Source organism: Emys orbicularis, chromosome 11 (assembly GCF_028017835.1).
Source record: "Emys orbicularis isolate rEmyOrb1 chromosome 11, rEmyOrb1.hap1, whole genome shotgun sequence".
NCBI classification, from domain to species: Eukaryota; Metazoa; Chordata; order Testudines; family Emydidae; genus Emys; species Emys orbicularis.
Genome location: NC_088693.1, coordinates 56,412,712 through 56,430,545, shown reverse-complemented (window position 1 = coordinate 56,430,545; position 17,834 = coordinate 56,412,712). Strand labels below are relative to the sequence as shown.

Genomic DNA, 17,834 nt, shown 5'->3' with positions numbered 1-17,834 from the left:
CATCTTCAGTCAAGTGTGCCCCCCACCAAATGAATTACTTTTAGAGCAGGGGTAGGCAACCTTTCAGAAGTGGTGTGCCGAGTCTTCGTTTATTCACTTTAATTTAAGGTTTCACGTGGCGGTAATACATTTTAACGTTTTTTAGAAGGTCTCTCTCTCTCTAAGTCTATATTATATAACTAAACTATTGTTGTATGTAAAGTAAAGAAGGTTTTCAAAATGTTTAAGAAGCGTCATTTAAAATTAAATTAAAATGCTGATCTTACGCTGCCAGCCTGTTCAGCTCGCTGCCAGGCTGGGGTTCTGTTCACGTAGGCTGGCAACGGGCTGAGCGGGGCCTGCGTCCGGGACGCCAGCTGGCAAGGGTCCGGCAGCCGGGACCCCAGACCTGGGGGCGGTTCAGGGGTCAGGGCAGAAGGCTAGATGTGTGAGGGGGTCAGGGCAGAGGGCAGTGGGGGTGTGGGGGGGTTCAGGGGTCAGGGCAGAGGGCTGGGGGGTGCAGGGCAGAAGGCTGGGTGTGAGGGAGGAGTTCAGGGATCAGGGCAGAGGGCTGGGGGTGTGTGGAGGTGCAGGGCAGAAGGCTGAGTGTGTGGGGGGGTCAGGGCAGAGGGCTGGGGATGTGTGGGGGTGCAGGGCAGAAGGCTGGGGATGTGTGGGGGAGTTCAGGGGTCAGGGCAGAGGGCTGGGGGGTGTGGAGGTGGAGGGCAGAGGGCTGGGTGTGTGGGGGGGGTGCAGGGCAGAAGGCTGAGGGGGGGGTCAGGGCAGAGGGCTGGGGTGCTCCCAGCCCCCTGCCCTGAGCGGCTCATGGCAGGGGGCTGGAAGGGATATGCCCTGTCCCCTTCCCCAAGGTCCCGACCCTACCTCTTCTCTGCTTCCTCTACGGAGCAGGGAGCATCCTCCCCCTCGCAAGGGCCATCATCTGATCGGCGGCAGGGAGAGGGAGGAGGAGGAGCAGGAAAGCACCACACTGGGGGAAGAAGTGGGGGAGGAGGGAAGCTTGGCTGCCGGAGAACCAAGCTTCTGCCTCCTGCCCCCACAGGGGAGAGCGGTGGGCGGGGGGACTGAGTGGGGCTGGGACCGTGGCAGGCAGCAGCGTGCCACTCAAAATCGGCGTGCGTGCTGTGTTTGGCACACGTGCCATAGGTTGCCGACCCCTGTATTAGAGCATGCCTCATTAATTTTACTTTAGTTTTTTCAAAAATCCTTTTCTAAAAAGGGTTGTGTGGCTTTATGCAATGTATCTTCCTCTATGAAAAGTAGTTCTTACTAAATGAATGGGAAAACAGATTTGTAGATAGAACAAAATTTGAAATGCATGAGTCAAATAGTTCAATTGCAATGAGCCATTTTGAAAATCCTTGCTTACTTTTTTAAAAGAGATCCTCTTCACTTGAGTCTTTTCAAAAGATATCCTCCTCAGAGTCATCTGTAGTGTCCTTGCCATTAGCAATTGCATAAAACTCATTATTAAACAAAGATATCATCTCTTTGGATGGTTGAAACTGGTTGCAGCAAATCTTATTTCGGTACATATAGGCCCTAATCCTTAAGATATTTTCAAGTAGGCTGTCCTGCAGTCTGTTCTTTAACTTGGTTTTTATCAAGTTCATTTGTGAGATTGTACACTCCACAGCTGCAGTGCTGAAGGGCAAGGTGAGAAGGGCAAGGGCAAATAATCCTAGCTCAACAAAATCCTTATCACCAACTTCATCTGTGTGTTTTGCAACTTCTATCCAGAACTGTTCTATTTGGCTATCTTCTGTGTTTGTCCATGAGACTGCATCCAGATTTTTCCATTGCTGTTTCAACTTGATATGATCCCCTCTACATAAGGAGAGAAAAGATAGGGTTGAGAATTCAGGTTTTGTAGGACTTAGAACAACTGAAGGGCTCAGAGCACTGAGAGATTCTAGATGATGGACATTTGGAGGCAGTCGGAGCTTTATTTGCTTAGCAAACTCAAGGATACAATCTCGACATCTGCTTTGGATGGTCTCTACTGTATGTGAGGAAAGATTTGCATTTATTAATTCAGACAAGAACGCTGATCCAAAGTTAACCTCTGAAAGAGGCATGTAGTTCCTGTTACAGTGAATGTCATAATTTACAATGGATGACCATGTTGTAAAGACACAAGGTTTCATGACTCTTTGCACCAAATTCTGATAGAACAGCATTAATTCAGCAATAAGGTTAACTGGGTTAACTGTTTCAAATTGAAATAACTTGTTGATCCTATTAGCTTCCTGAATAAGAGGCTGCAGAAAAACAAGATAGAGTCTATTTACTGGATCAGAATACATTTGATAGAGAAGCTCAGCACTGTAGTCCCTTTCATGGTCTCTTATAGACTGAAAGTGCAACATCAGAGTTTCATACTGATCAAGTACTCTGTTAATACAAGGGCTAATGGACAGCCATCTTGTCTCAGTAAGCTGCAGTATTTTCAGGAAATTCTCTCCAACACTGATGGCAGCATATAGTTCATGGTACCTTTTCTGGTGGAAAGTGCTATGGGAAAACCACAAGTATGTCCGTGAAACCATATACTCTATGTTCAATGGAAGCACATCAATGGCTTTTGAAGAGCACAAATAGAGAGAGTAACTTACATATTTGATGAAAACTCCACAAGGATTGAGTTCATAAAACTTTTTGAGCAATGAATTTTTATTTCCACATAAGCTTGTATTGAAACCATCAGCAGCAATCCCAACACACTTTTTTATGTTCAGCTTGTTGTCATTTAGAAATGTCAAGAGGGCTTCTGTGATAGTATCACTTCTAGTCAAGTTAATGATCCCTGCAAAGGATGATACAATACATTTAAGCTTGTTGCTAAAGTATCTTACTATCAAGCAAAGTTGCCTTTGTGCTGATACATCTGTACTTTCATCAATGATCAACGAGTAGTGTCCATTGCCAATGTCTCTCAGAAGTTCTTCGTGTACAGTAGGACCAATGACATTTCTAATCAGTGTGGAGCATTTTGTTCTATGCAGACTAATGTCCTTCTCTGCTATCCCTCCAACAATGCAGCCTAGGTGATCCACTGTAAAAATGCTCATATGGCAAGCTATGTGTGCCGCTAGCTTCAGTGCACACACATTAACAGATTGATCCATTTTGGCTTGCGTGATATCATCGTCAAATGAATTTTGGTTTTCAACTTCAAATTCAAATGAATGTTTTTTCATATCAGAAGAACATGAAAATAAAGCAACATGTCTCTTGTGCTTTTTGGTTTTACTGTGTGCAACCAAATCACTATGATGGGCTCTGATTTCACATGCGCAATATTTGCATGCTGCCTTTGTGTCATCTCCTGGTACACTTCGAATCCATTCTTTTAATCCAGTTTCCCTTTCCCAATCTCGACAGTATCTTTTTCCATACTTTTCCCACTTCCCAAGTGGTTTAGGTGCCATCTCTGGTCATGTGTTATGGGCTTCCCCAAGAACATAAGATTCCTTAAAAATAAAAATAGTCAATTACTATAAATCTCCCAAGATAAAAGTAACATGAAAAATCTGAAATCCCTTATTGGAGGATTAAAAAAAAAGGTCACATACAAAAAAAAAAAGAGGATTTCACCAATAAATTCTGACAACCAGTTCAAACTCTTCAAAAGGAAAAGGCTTGCTAAACCTTAAAAAAAAATTCTATATGTAAGTGTAACTCAGGGTCCAAATATTCAAACCTGTTAAAATTTCATCTGAATATGGACTGCTAGTTCAAAAAGTTCAGAGGTACTTTAACAAAACTGGTAGGCAGCAAATTTTACAACTCCAGGATGCTTTCTTCTTCCCAAATGGGAAAAAAGTTATATAGGACATAATTAACATGTTCCCTCAAGCTATTTTACTAATAAATGTCTTGTGCCTAATGCCCAAAACTGGGATTAGGAATTCTGGTTTCTATTTCCAGCTCTGTCCGGACTTCTTGTGACCTTCGGCAACTCACTTAAATCTCTAATTAGGCACCAAAATAAAAATGGACTGATTTTCAAAGGTGTTGAGGCCCTCAAGCTCTCACAGACTTTAGGGGAATTTGAAGATTATCAACATTTCTGATGGTCAGCCCATTTGTGAATTTGTGCCTAATTAGAGATTTAAGTGCCTAAGAGTTTTAACCTCAACTCTGTGTTTTAGTTTATCCATTTATAGGGACAATACTTTTCTACTATGCAGACGTTCTGAGTCTTAATTAATGTTTTTAAAGTGTTTTGAGATCTTTGGATGGAAAGCAGTACGTAAGTGATAAGTAAAAATCACTGTCTAGCTTAATAACATCTTACAATCTTATAATATTACCCAATATATCACCAAAATACTCTCCATATAAAATATATTAATCCCCCCCTCTTCGCAAAAAGTGCATACCCTGCATTAAAGGGAAAAAATGTCCACAGGTCGTATTATACAAACTATATTATCAAAGCAAAAGGAGAATGGACTGCTCACGTGACTAGTAAGGGTCTATAACTCTTGAGGACACTGGTTCTAATCAACTCCAAGTTGGTTGGGGTCAGATTTTTAAAGGTATTTAGATGTCTAAAGATACAAGTAGGCACCTAAATACCTTTAAAAGTCTGGCACTTGGTGACTGGAAATCATTGCTGCCTGATAGCTGCTTAGTGATCTATAAAATTAGTTGATGGTTTCAGTCCAAAGCTGCCTACATCACAAGTTCCATCACTGCAACTATTACACTTGGTGCAGTCTTAGTAGAGAGACCAAAGACAGAATCGGTCACATGGCTAGATCCACAAAAGAGCTTGGGCATTTCAGTGCCTAACTTTTAAGTACCTTGCCACCACAGCCTTGCTCAGGCATGTAGGCTCCCTATACAATGCATGGGAAGAGCTGGACATCTAAGAATGGGATTACAAAAGCCAGAATAGTGAATAGGGACAAACCTAAATTAGCCAATAGGAAATGCTGAGGAGAGGTGCCACCACTCAAAGGCACTTAGGTACCCAAGTCCAAGCTAGACTGTCTATCTCCACTAAGGATTCTTAGCCAAAAACTCTTTTCTGGAATTACAGTAGGTATCTACGCTGTTTTGTTTTTTGAAGACATGCCACAGAGAAGGTGGTGGAACCTCCCCTAATAATTTTTAGCTCAGTGATTAGACCAGGGGTCAGCAACCTTTCAGAAGTGGTGTGCTGAGTCTTCATTTATTCACTCTAATTTAAGGTTTCGCGTGCCAGTAATACATTTTAATGTTTTTAGAAGATCTATTTCTATAAGTCTATAATATATAACTAAATTATTGTTGTATGTAAAGTAAATGAGGTTTTTTAAATGTTTAAGAAGCTTCATTTAAAATTAAATTAAAATGCAGAACCCTCCAGACCAGTGGCCAGGACCCGGGCAGTGTGAGTGCCACTGAAAATCAGCTCGCATGCTGCCTTCGGCACGCGTGCCATAGGTTGCCTACCCCTGGATTAGACCATTCACTCAGGATATAGATGACCCAGGTTCAATTCCCCCTCTGCCTGATGTGGAGAAAGGATTTGAACTTGGGTCTCCCATGAGAGTACCCTAATCACTGGCTATGGCATAATCTGATATGAGCCCCTCTCAATTTATCCCGTGGAAGCTGTTCCACTGTGTATAAGTAATTAAATATGCACTGGAACATAAAGAGAGTGAGAATGACTCTGTAGCTGTTAGTGGCTTTGGCACTCACCTGGGATGTGAGACATCGAGGTTCCAGTCCAATGCATATTTCATTATTTATAAAAGTGGAACAGTTTCAACAGGAGAGAAAGAGAGATACATGTCCCAGAATACCCCATAGGCCAGTGGTTAAGGAAATCACAAAGTAAAGGAAGACAAGTTCAATTCCTTTCTCCACCTCAGGGAGAATTGAACCTGGGTCTTTTACATTCTGGGTGAGTGAGTGCTCTAACCACGGGGCTAAACATTATAAGGGGGCAGCACCACCACCTCCTCTTTTGTGTAGGAACACGTTATGGATCAGGCTCTACAAGCAAGATAGGCAGAGGAACACTTAGTTTGAGGACTCTGCCCAGGGCTCAGGTGCCCAGACACCTAGACTGAGGTGGCTGTGCACGTGCTCACTGGCAAAAACCAGGGGACTTTACCAAGGGAAATTTAAGCACCTAGGGACTTTAGAGTGAGGCAGCAGGTGAGCAGGGATTTTGAGGATCTCAGTGGTGCTTAAACGTTGGCCTTAAGCATCTAAATCGTTTTGTGGATCTGGCCCACAGTGACTAAACTTCACTCTCACCCCAAAACTGATCCTGCAGACTGAGGCATAGGCCCAGCGGCAGCCAGTAACGAAGGCAAAAACATCCCTATGTACTTTTTTTGTGAATACATCTTCAAGGATGTCAATGGTCATCTTTCATGAGCACTAAATTCAGTTAAAATCCCAATATGTCCTTGGTTTGAATCCTATTTTCTGCATCAATCTAAAAAAGAAGTTGGTAAACATCTTTGATTTTTAATTTCCAGCTCCCAAGAAAAGTTTCCTGGGATATTCAAAAAATGAAATCTAGCAACATCATTTTCTTTTCTTTTTTAAATAAATAAAACAAAGTTTCAAGAAATCTGTGCAAAGAAACACAACATTTCAACACAGTAAAAATACTCCAATTAAACATAAAATACATAGAAGACCCTTTATTTTTTCTTCTGGTGAGTATTTTAAGCCTTCAGAGTGTCAGACTTGATTTATTTAGTTATTTACAGAGTAGGAGCTTCTTTCTGCTGTTCCTTCTCTTCTGGTACCAACCTTTTCTTTATTCACAAGTACTCCTCTTGACCACCAAGTATTTTCTCTTCTCTCCGTATTTCTCTTGGTGTTCTGGGAGTGTCTCTATCACGGTTGTTGTAGGATGCTTACTCAACTCCATAGAAAAATTTTGAAATCAGCAACACTCCCTCTGTTCATTACCAGAAGATATCAAGATCTACCAACAAATAAAAACCCAACCTAATTCTCAGCAACATATCTCAAGAATCAACAATTAGAAACAATCCTAAAACAAGCTGTAAAATATTTTTCCATCTGTCTATGTCAGACATTTCTAACATGCCCATCATTATAAGGGAAAAGAGCAGGAAATGCAGTCTCGCTGTCTACTTTATGTAAATATACTCTGATATCTAGGTGATGGTCACATTAAAAATCCCTAAAAAGAGTAGAATCTAAGCCCCATATATATTGAGACACATTAATTTGTCTGTAAAAGATCCTGTACTTCATCTCTGCTACTTTTAGCAGTTATTTTAATTCCCTCCTATTCACCCCTTATGTGTGTTTTTTGCTTTGTACTCTGAACATTGTCAGGTTTGGTCTTGGCCTGATTGATCTACAAAGCCCTACAAATCTGTGGATTTATATTCCCAGACTATTTTTGCAGATCGCAGATCAGATGTGAATATAAATTTTGTATCTAGAGCCCTACAAATCTGTGGATATCTGCTTTATATCCACGGATGGGATGCGGATACAAATTTTGTATTTGTGCAGGGCTCTACTGATCTATTCCAGTAGGGAAGTTCCACATTAAAGGTGCTTTTCTTTTTTTTTATTAATACATTTATATCACACCGTCCTAATGACCAACAGAGAGCTTTTTTGATATTATTTAAACCTGATTTTCCTTTTAAAAAAGAGAAGCCACCAGCACAATCAATCCTATAATACCAAATTAGAGCATACATTTGCAATAGAGGAAAAACTGACTAGAAAGTTAACAGATTCATTTCAACCTTCTGATTGTAAGTTAAAAATACTTTTACAATATCTAACACTTTTCAGGGTCATTTTATGTGGGCAAAGAGTGGTTCCTAATTGGAGCTCGCAGAGATGACCATATGTGATAGTGGATAATTACTGTTTAAAAACCATTGCATTTTTAACATGCTGTATTTAAAACTGGTTCTATAGATAGCTGAATATAGCTGAATAGTGCAACTGTATGGGATGCTCCATTGGCAGCCAAAGCAGTAATAAAGCAATTATTTTTTTTTTTTTTTTATAAACAAGACGACTTTCAGAGTGCCTTCCATCTAAATAACCAAGAAAGCTTTACACGTAACTGTTAAGCCAATACAACAATTCTGTGAGGCAGGGAAATAGGCCAAGTCACTAACCATTCTGTTTCAAGGTGATACAAATTGGTGGCAGAGCTTGAAATTAAACCCAGATTTCCTTTCTCCTAGTCCTATGCTTTAGTCACAAGACAATGATAGAAAGTGATAAGAGCTTCACTAGCATGTACATGGGGATGTTAGGGCATTCAGCCCCTCTGGTGGGGCAAAGATGGAAGAAAGTCTCTCCTCACTAGCTTTATCATGTATTTAATTGTGAAAATATGTACAGCATTGGCAAAATTTCATAAGAAATTGTAAGCTAAGAAAGGAAGCTGAGAACATTAACTCTCTCAAAAGTAGACAGCAATGGAGTTGGATTATGTTCAACTGATGGAAGGTCATCTAGAATTTGAAAGCAAAGCTAGATCTCTACATTTCAGATGGAATGTAAATGTATCAAGAACAGAGGTTCCCAAACTGGGGGTCGTGAGGTTATTACATGGGGGGGTCACGAGCTGTCAGCCTCCACCCTAAACGTCACTTAGCCTCCAGCATTTATAATAGTGTTAAATATAAAAAAGTGTTTTTAATTTATAAGGGGGGGGGTGTGTGCTGCACTCAGAGACTTGCTCTGTGAAAGGGGTCCCCCAGTATAAAAGTTTGAGAACCGCTGATCAAGAATATTAGAAAAGTTTTCAGGTGAAACGAAAAATGATGATAGACATGAACTATTCAATAGAAAATACACAGTAAGTTTTGGAAGTATTATTGCATCTATTTATATTTTTAGGAAGTGGTAGCAGAAGCATGAAATTCCTGCTAATAGCTCTACAGATGCTTTCACTACAGGGTTTCAGTGGGTAGGGTTCTTGGACTTGGAGACCAGGAGTCCAATTCTTACTCTGTCAGATGCTTCCTGTGTGACCATAAGTCAGTGTATGACCATCATACAGTGGCACTGCTGCAGCATAAACACATCCTACATCAACAGAAAGGTTTTTCCATCAATTTAGTTAATCCACCTCTCAGAGAGATGACAGATCAAAGGAAGAATTCGTCCCTTGATCTAGCTGCTTCTACAGTGGGGGTTAGATCAACCTAACTAAATCAACAGGACGTGAAGTTTTTCATAGCCCTGACCAAGGCAGTTAGGTCAATTTAATTTTTAGGTGTAGACGAAGCCTCTGTCGCTGTGCCTCAGTTTGCCATCTGTACAATGGGAATAACTGCCCTTCCCTACCTCTGCAGGTGTTGTGGAATGTGAGATAAATACGCTGAAGGCTGAGGCAGGGACCGGCACTAGCGAGCCATTTCAGTACCTAGATCATCCCACCTGCGTTATCCCTGTCCTGGCTCCTGTCCATTAGTCGGTCTCTCTCTGGGGCCCCCTCTCACCCCCGCCAGCTCGGGCTCCGCGTGCTCACCCCGCGCACACCCGGGCTCCGCGCGCCACTTTCCGCCCCACGCCCAAGGCTCTGGGCGCGGGAAGAGCCCCCGGCGCACCGCCAGGCCGGGGGCCTGTGCCCTTCCCACACCGCCGCCTCCCCGCCACCGCTGCCGCGCCTGGGCCCCTCTTACACGCAGCGGACCCTGAGCTCGGCTCCCTGGCTCAGGGGGAGCCGGTAAAACAAAGGCAGCACGCCCCGGGCACCAACGCTTCCGGACGCCGCCTTCCCATCGCCGCTCAAGCCTTGGCCCGGGCAACTACCGCTCAAGCCGTAGAGGCAGGGCCCAATCAGCGCCCGGTTCTTCTGACTGACAGCCCGTTGTCCCAACAGGGCTGGATGCTCCCGCCCAGACTCTCTGATCGACAGCAAAGCTCCCCAATCGGCTGTTGTTCAAAGAGGTAGGGGCCCGGCGCCCCAAGGCGCTCACTGCAGCCTTGAAGGAAGCAGCGCACGGAGAGCGTGTGCCTTCACAGCGCCACCTGCTGGGCGAAGGAGGGAGCAACTCAATGTCATAACGGTATGAACAGTTAGAATCTATTGATTATGCAATTAATATTAATCATTTGTTAAATATTTATATAAAATCTCACTCAGTATTCTAACACAACCTGTCCCCCTAACAAAGGATATCAAGGTGTTTTACAAACAGTGGCCCTTATCCTGCATCTGTATCCACTATCACAACTGCCTATGCCTAGATAGGTTTCACAGTAGCAGCCGTGTTAGTCTGTATCCGCAAAAAGAACAGGAGTACTTGTGGCACCTTAGAGACTAACAAATTTATTAGAGCATAAGCTTTCGTGGGCTACAGCCCACTTCTTCGGATGCATCCGAAGAAGTGGGCTGTAGCCCACGAAAGCTTATGCTCTAATAAATTTGTTAGTCTCTAAGGTGCCACAAGTACTCCTGTTCTTTATGCCTAGATAGAGTCCTATGCAAGAGTTGAAGTCTGTGCTGCTCACAAATCCTGATGTACGTTCAAGGCCTTCATGCATAAATAAGGAACTGTGAAATGCAGCTACTTCTGATGAGGAGAGCATCAGCTAACATGCTTCACAACTGCAGGATGCGAGGCAAGGAACTATTTTATCCCACAAGGTTGCTGGAGAAAATAGGTGGAGTTTCAAAACGTGTCAGGGAATCTTCAACATCTGTGCAGATTATAGAGATTCTGTCATCCAAAAGGCACACACAGCAACTTGGGCATGTAGAAAGTTAGGTTGTCAGCTCTCTGCAATTTGCTAGGAATCCAAGGGAGGAGAAAGCAAATTATATCAGCCATTATCTTTATGGGTTCGTCTCCTTTCATGCTTCTTTATAATATATAAAAGAGGCCTGAAGAGTTGTTTTTTATTTCAGACATGTGCTTTTCTGGTTGACTTTTACATTAGAAGTTAGAGTTTACTCCACTGTTTTTTCTTGAAAATTATAGATTACTGGATAATTATGAGATTGAGGCACTATAGAAGTGAAGTTGCAGCTGAAAGAGTTTTTTATTCAGGCTCATTTCTTTATGAGAAGATCTTTTTAACTCAGACATCTTATAATTTCTCATGCAAGAAATTTTATGTCTGTTAAAGATTGCTAAGGATTTAGGCCCGATCATGCAAAGATTTATGCACACATTTAATTTTGTGCACTTTTGAGTACTCCCACTGAAGTCAATGGAACTACTCACATTGTGTAAGAGTTAAGCACACGATTAAGACATCACAGGAGTGGGGTCTTAGATGAGATCTACACTATGAACTTTTACTGGTATAATAATGTCAGGTGGAGGTGTGATTCTTCACAACATTTTCATACCAGAATAAAGCCTACAGCAGACAGTTATACCAGCAAAATTTCATTTGGGGAACTGGTGCAAGCCATATCAGTAAAAAATAACTCTTGCCTGTATAAGCTGCATCTTCATGAGGGGTGTTGCCAGTATAAAAATACCAGCAAACCCTTTGTAGTGTAGGTGAGGCCTTACAGAGCTCTCAATCCACATCCTGTAAAAAGACTTATTAAAAAAAAAAGAGAGAGAAAAAAGCCTAGTTTTGTTTTTAAGTTTTTGGACCTCCATTATAAGTCTCATTTTTCCTTGGCAAGTCACCTTTAAAGACAGAGAACAAAAAGCCTTCACTGACTTGTCCACTTCTCCCTCAAACACCTGTTTTCTCTCATACCAACCCAAATGCCTAGCACAGACACCCCAAAAATGTTTTTAAAGCCACTCCCGACCCTCCTTTAGATTCAATTCTGATAATGGCTGGAGAGGCTGCTATACTGTGTGCAGCTAGCCTACACGAAATATGCTCTACATCACTGTTACCTTATCCTCCCTTTCCCCCACTCTTACCAATTTGTTTGTTTCATCCACTAATCTTGTTGGTCTAGATTGTGAGCTCTTCAGGACAGGAACTATCTCTGCTACATGTTTGTACAGCACCAAACAGTGGTGTCTTGATCCCCAACTGTAAGTTCTAGACAGGCCTGTTGAAAGAGAACTTGAAGCCCCACCCTTTCCTATTTCACCCCAGTTACAGACTTTTGGTAGTGGGGCCCTGAGCTCAGGTACAATTGTCCCCACTTTCCTCCCCTCTCATCACCCCTGGTTTTAGTCACAATTTAATACCCCAGAAGTTATTAGGACTTTGCATTTCTATAACCTGGTTTTGGGCAGTTGTTGCCATCTTTTGTAAAGCACCATGTACACCTTCATAGAATCATAGAATATCAGGGTTGGAAGGGACCTCAGGAGGTCATCTAGTCCAACACCCTGCTCAAAGCAGGACCAATCCCCAACTAAATCATCCCAGCCAGGGCTTCGTCAAGCCTGACCTTAAAAACCTCTAAGGAAGGAGATTCCACCGCCTCCCTAGGTAACCCATTCCAGTGCTTCACCACCCTCCTAGTGAAAAAGTTTTTCCTAATATCCAACCTCCCCCACTGCAACTTGAGACCATTACTCCTCATTCTGTCATCTGGTACCACTGAGAACAGTCTAGATCCATCCTCTTTGGAACCCCCTTTCAGGTAGTTAAAAGCAGCTATCAAATCCCCCATCTTTCTTCTCTTCTGCAGACTAAACAATCCCAGTTCCCTCAGCCTCTCCTCCTAAGTCATGTGCTCCAGCCCCCTAATCATTTTGTTGCCCTCCGCTGGACTCTTTCCAATTTTTCCATATCCTTCTTGTAGTGTGGGGCCCAAAACTGGATACAGTAATCCAGATGAGGCCTCACAAATGCCAAATAGAGGGGAATGATCACGTCCCTCAATCTGCTGGCAATGCCCCTACTTATACAGCCCAAAATGCCGTTAGCCTTCTGTTGACTCATATCCAGCTTCTCGTCATAGGTCCTTTCTGCAGAACTGCTGCCTAGTCACTCGGTCTCCAGTCTGTAGCAGTGCATGGGATTCTTCCGTCCAAAGTGCAGGACTCTGCGCTTGTCCTTGTTGAACCTCATCAGATTTCTTTTGGCCCAATCCTCTAATTTGTCTAGGTTCCTTGTATCCTATCCCTACCCTCCAGCGTATCTATCACTCCTCCCAGTTTAGTGTCATCTGCAAACTTGCTGAGGGTGCAGTCCACGCCATCCTCCAGATCATTAATGAAGATATTGAACAAAACTGGCCCCAGGACCGACCCTTGGGGCACTCCGCTTGATACCGGCTGCCAACTAGACATGGAGCCATTGATCACTACCCGTTGAGCCCGACGATCTAGCCAGCTTTCTATCCACCTTATAGTCCATTCATCCAGCCCATATTTCTTTAACTTGCCGGCAAGAATACTGTGGGAGACCGTATCAAAAGCTTTGCTAAAGTCAAGGAATAACACGTCCACTGCTTTCCCCTCATCCACAGAGCCAGTTATTTCATCATAGAAGGCAATTAGGTTAGTCAGGCATGACTTGCCCTTGGTGAATCCATGATGACTGTTCCTGATCACTTTCCTCTCCTCTAAGTGCATCAGAATTGATTCCTTGAGGACCTGCTCCAAGATTTTTCCAGGGACTGAGGTGAGGCTGACTGGCCTGTAGTTCCCTGGATCCTCCTTCTTCCCTTTTTTAAAGGTGGGCACTACATTAGCCTTTTTCCAGTCATCCGGGACCTCCCCCAATCGCCATGAGTTTTCAAAGATAATGGCCAGTGGCACTGCAACAAAACATAAGAGCAAGCAGACATAGATTTGGCTCCTTGCCTTAAACTGACTATCTCTTTCTCCATTCAGATTCAATTGGCTTCCCTCAAAACAAACTTTGGGAATTTATTGCAAGTTAATACACTTGGGGTCACAGCACATACCCTCCAGCTGTACCTGTTCTGCAGTGTTGTAGAATGCAGTCCCAGAGCACAACACCTCACAGGGCAATGCACTAATCCTGCTTCAGTTTCCCCTCATCTGAGATGATCATCTTGGCGTTCAGCACAGTTTGGGTGCTTTGGTGATTTAGTCCTCCAGCTAAATCACAAAAATCCACCCCTTTCAAGGTATCAAAATACAAACAAGTCTTCCACCCCCATCTTGGGAGGCAAGATTCTTCCTGCCTGAGGGACTGTCTTTTCCTTCATCTTCACCTCATTTCCAGCACTTCCCTCCCAGGCTCTAATCAGTCCTATATTCTCCTTATCTACAGGGGTCACTGCACATCATCACAGGGTAGCAATATAGGAGGAACCTGTGGCCACCCTCTTCTATAGAGTCCCAGGCCTGGAAACCCCTCCAATAACCACAGTCTATTCTGCTTCTCTCACCCAGGGCCTCTTCCTATACTACAAGCCTTCCTGGCGGCCCTGCTTCTCTTTTATAAAGCACCAAACTCTGAAGACTCCACTCACTGTTCTACTTGCTCTGGATTCTCTCCCAGGTCTCTTCCTTACCCCCAGTCCTGGTCTCAAACTTCTCCCTCAGGGCAGGGGGACCATAATCCTCCTTCCAGAAACTGTGCTTCATTTCTAGCAAGCTCCTCCCACTTCCCCGTTCTGTTTTACCCCAGGACACCCCTTCCTCCAGTTCTCTCCTGAGTCTCAGCTCCCCCTCTATCTAAAAAGCAGTGCTCTATCATGCTCAGGAGGTGGTGACTCTACTGGCACGTGTCCCCCATTATCAGCTTGGTTCCATTATTCCTTCCTAAGCAGCTGTTCTTAAATGGCCAGGCCTTGGAACAGGGTGGGTTGGCCCCAGGTTCCCACTGACAGTAACGGGGACAGCTCACCCTGTTACATGCAGGTATAACTTTTTTCAAGGCTGGCATTGGGTATATTAGTAAACAGGATCAGTTGCCTAGTGCCTTCTCTGTCTTGCCCTTCTGAGACTCACACATATATGCAGATTTTTTTTCTTATAACTACATTTAAAAATGTGAGGCCTTCTTCAGGGTTACATAAGGCTACTGTATGACAGCTCCACTGGGATACAGGAGTCATAAACCCAGTAAAAATAACTACCTGAGAATCTCCCTGATGTGGGATGGAGGGAGGCATAGAGCTGGTGGAGCATGATGGGGATATCACAAAAGGAAGGAAAGAATGTGTCAGAGAAGGGGCCATGGTAGGCAGCCATAAGTTGAAGTGGTTCTGGGAAACAGTCCTTTGCTGCTTCCAGAATCTGTGGGGGAGGAAGGATGAAAGCCTTGCCTCCCACCCTCAGACTGCACCAAACTCAGTCACAACACAAAATTGGGGCTAGGTTTTCTAGTTTACAGGAGATGGCCAATTCTGAAGTTAATTATTAGAAGTGTTCCTGAGAGTCATGTCCTCTTCAACTATTGAAATATGCCTTATTTCTCTGTTATGCTGGAGGATGTATAGTCAGAGCAACTATTTGTAACTAGAGATGGTCAAGACTCCGAATTTTTGTTCCACAGGAAATTCCATCATTTTGAAAATGTGTTGACTCCAAATAAGAAAGAAAACTAGAAATTTCAAAATTGCCTGTGGAAAGGAAATTCAAAAAAATGTTATTTTAGGAAATATTGAAAGATTTCCATTTGATTTGTTCTTCCCCGATTTCTAGGGTCTTCTCACACTGCCTCAATTCCGGGGGATTCTCTGGGTTGCTCCCGGGAAGTCAGGGGTGGCCCAGGAAGTCCCCTGGAATCACAGGAGTCTCCCCTCAGGAACAGAATGCCTAGAAACTTTTAGCAGGCTCCTAGCTATACGTCAGGGTCTCAAGCCAGAGATCTCAGAGCTTCCAAGCTCCCTGCTATGGAGCTGTGAGCCTAGAAGCCTGGGATTCCCTACCTTGGGGCAGTCAGTGTGGCAGGGCCATCCCAGAGCCATGGACCCTGGGAGCCCTAGTCCTTACACAGTACACATGGTGGCGATGCCCTGGAGTCATGGACCGTAGAAATCTGGGCTCCTCAGCAGCCTGCCAGATGAGGTGGCAGGAAACCAGGCAGGTTTCTAACTGAACCCTGCCCAGGCAGGATCCCATTGGACCCTTTCTGTCTATTAGCAGAAGTTCATCAACACTGAAATATGTCTGTGAAACATTTAGTTTTGACTAATTAGCATTTTCCAACAACAACAACAAAATTGTCAGAAAATTCCTGACCGGCTATACTTATAACCTTGCTGCTGATGTTAACTCTGCAGCAAAACAAACATTAGAAGCCAAGCTTGAGATGCAAGAGAAGGAAGGACACTGCACACTAATCATTATGGGGAACACCATCACGTGACAATGACTCCAATTGGTTACTGTCACCCGCAAACTCCTCAGTGCCAATTGTTAAGGGGGTAACAAGAATATCCTGATGTTGGTATCAAGTATCAGGGGGTAGCAAGACGGGTACCCAGAAATCACCTACTACAGGACAGGCCCAACAAGGACAATAACAGAACACCAGTGGCCATCACATACAGCCCCCAGCTAAAACCTCTCCAGCGCATTATTCACGATCTACAACCTATCCTGGAAAATGATCCTTCACTCTCATAGACCTTGGGAGGCAGACCAGTCCTCGCTTACAGACAACCCCCCAACCTGAAGCAAATACTCACCAGCAACTACACACCACACCACAGAAACACCAACCCAGGAACCAATCCCTGTAGCAAACCTCGTTGCCTACTCTGTCCCCATATCTACTCTGGCGACACCATCAGAGGACCCAACCACATCAGCCACACCATCAAGGGCTCATTCACCTGCACATCCACTAATATTATATATGCCATCATGTGCCAGCAATGCCCCTCTGCCATGTACATTGGCCAAACCGGACAGTCCCTCCGCAAAAGAATAAATGGACACAAATCGGACATCAGGAATGGTAACATACATAAGCCAGTAAGTGAACACTTCAATCTCCCTGGTCATTCTATTACAGATTTAAAAGTCACTATCATTGAACAAAAAAACTTCAGAAACAGACTTCAAAGAGAAACAGCAGAACTAAAATTCATTTGCAAATTTAACACCATTAATCTGGGCTTGAATAGGGACTGAGAGTGGCTGGCTCATTACAGAAGCAGCTTTTCCTCTCCTGGAATTGAACCTCCTCATCCATTATTGGGAGTGGACTACATCCACCCTGATTGAATTGGCCCTGTCAACACTGGTTCTCCACTTGCGAAGTAACTCCCTGCTCTCCATGTGTCAGTATATAATGCCTGCATCTGTAACTTTCACTCTATGCATCCGAAGAAGTGAGGGTTTTACCCACGAAAGCTTATGCCCAAATAAATCTGTTAGTCTTTAAGGTGCCACCAGACTCCTTGTTGTTGCTGATGTTGGTATGTACATTCTGGTTCACCAGAGAATATCATGTGAGGTCTTAAAAGAAAGCCAGGATGATATTGGTCATTAATATTGTTGTGAAATGTATGTACTGACACTATGTAAGGAGTTATGTATGCATGCTGAAAATATGTTCCTGAAGTCTGTGTCAAGACAGAATTGACCAACAGACTTCTGCCAGAGAAGTTTATTCACCTGTCTCTTTTGGGCTGCATGTAAATTAAGCATTGTAAACCAACACAATGGAAGCCCTATTTACATACAAAATCAACAGGGAGTCAGCAAACTGGAAAATAAACCACAAGGGGTCAACCTGATTCTGGGGACAAACATTGAATTTTGGGGAATATAAGGAGAAGGCAAAAGAAGACACCTTTATCCCTGCATCTAGGAAGTAAATGGACAGTGCATTTATATTCATGAAAATAGGCTCTGAACCAGGCTTTGTTGAAAACGCTGCAAAGGACATTTGGGGTGAGCTAAATGTATTTAGACTAAAGGTTAACCTGTTAAGTTTAGCCTTTAGAAAATGTGTTATACTTTTGTTTTATATGTAACCTGTTGTTTCCATTATTCTTACTC

The 17,834-nt window shown here is 43.4% G+C and overlaps 1 long non-coding RNA gene across 1 annotated transcript; it reads right to left on the bottom strand.

Annotated features, from left to right (window-relative positions):
- Positions 1-1,510: 1,510 nt before the first annotated feature.
- Positions 1,511-9,757, bottom strand: LOC135885828 (uncharacterized). Its single transcript, XR_010561760.1, has 4 exons — positions 9,651-9,757; positions 6,766-6,943; positions 2,613-3,470; positions 1,511-1,824 (listed from the first exon to the last, which is right to left on the bottom strand). It is a non-coding gene; the product is annotated as an uncharacterized LOC135885828 (long non-coding RNA).
- Positions 9,758-17,834: the final 8,077 nt, after the last annotated feature.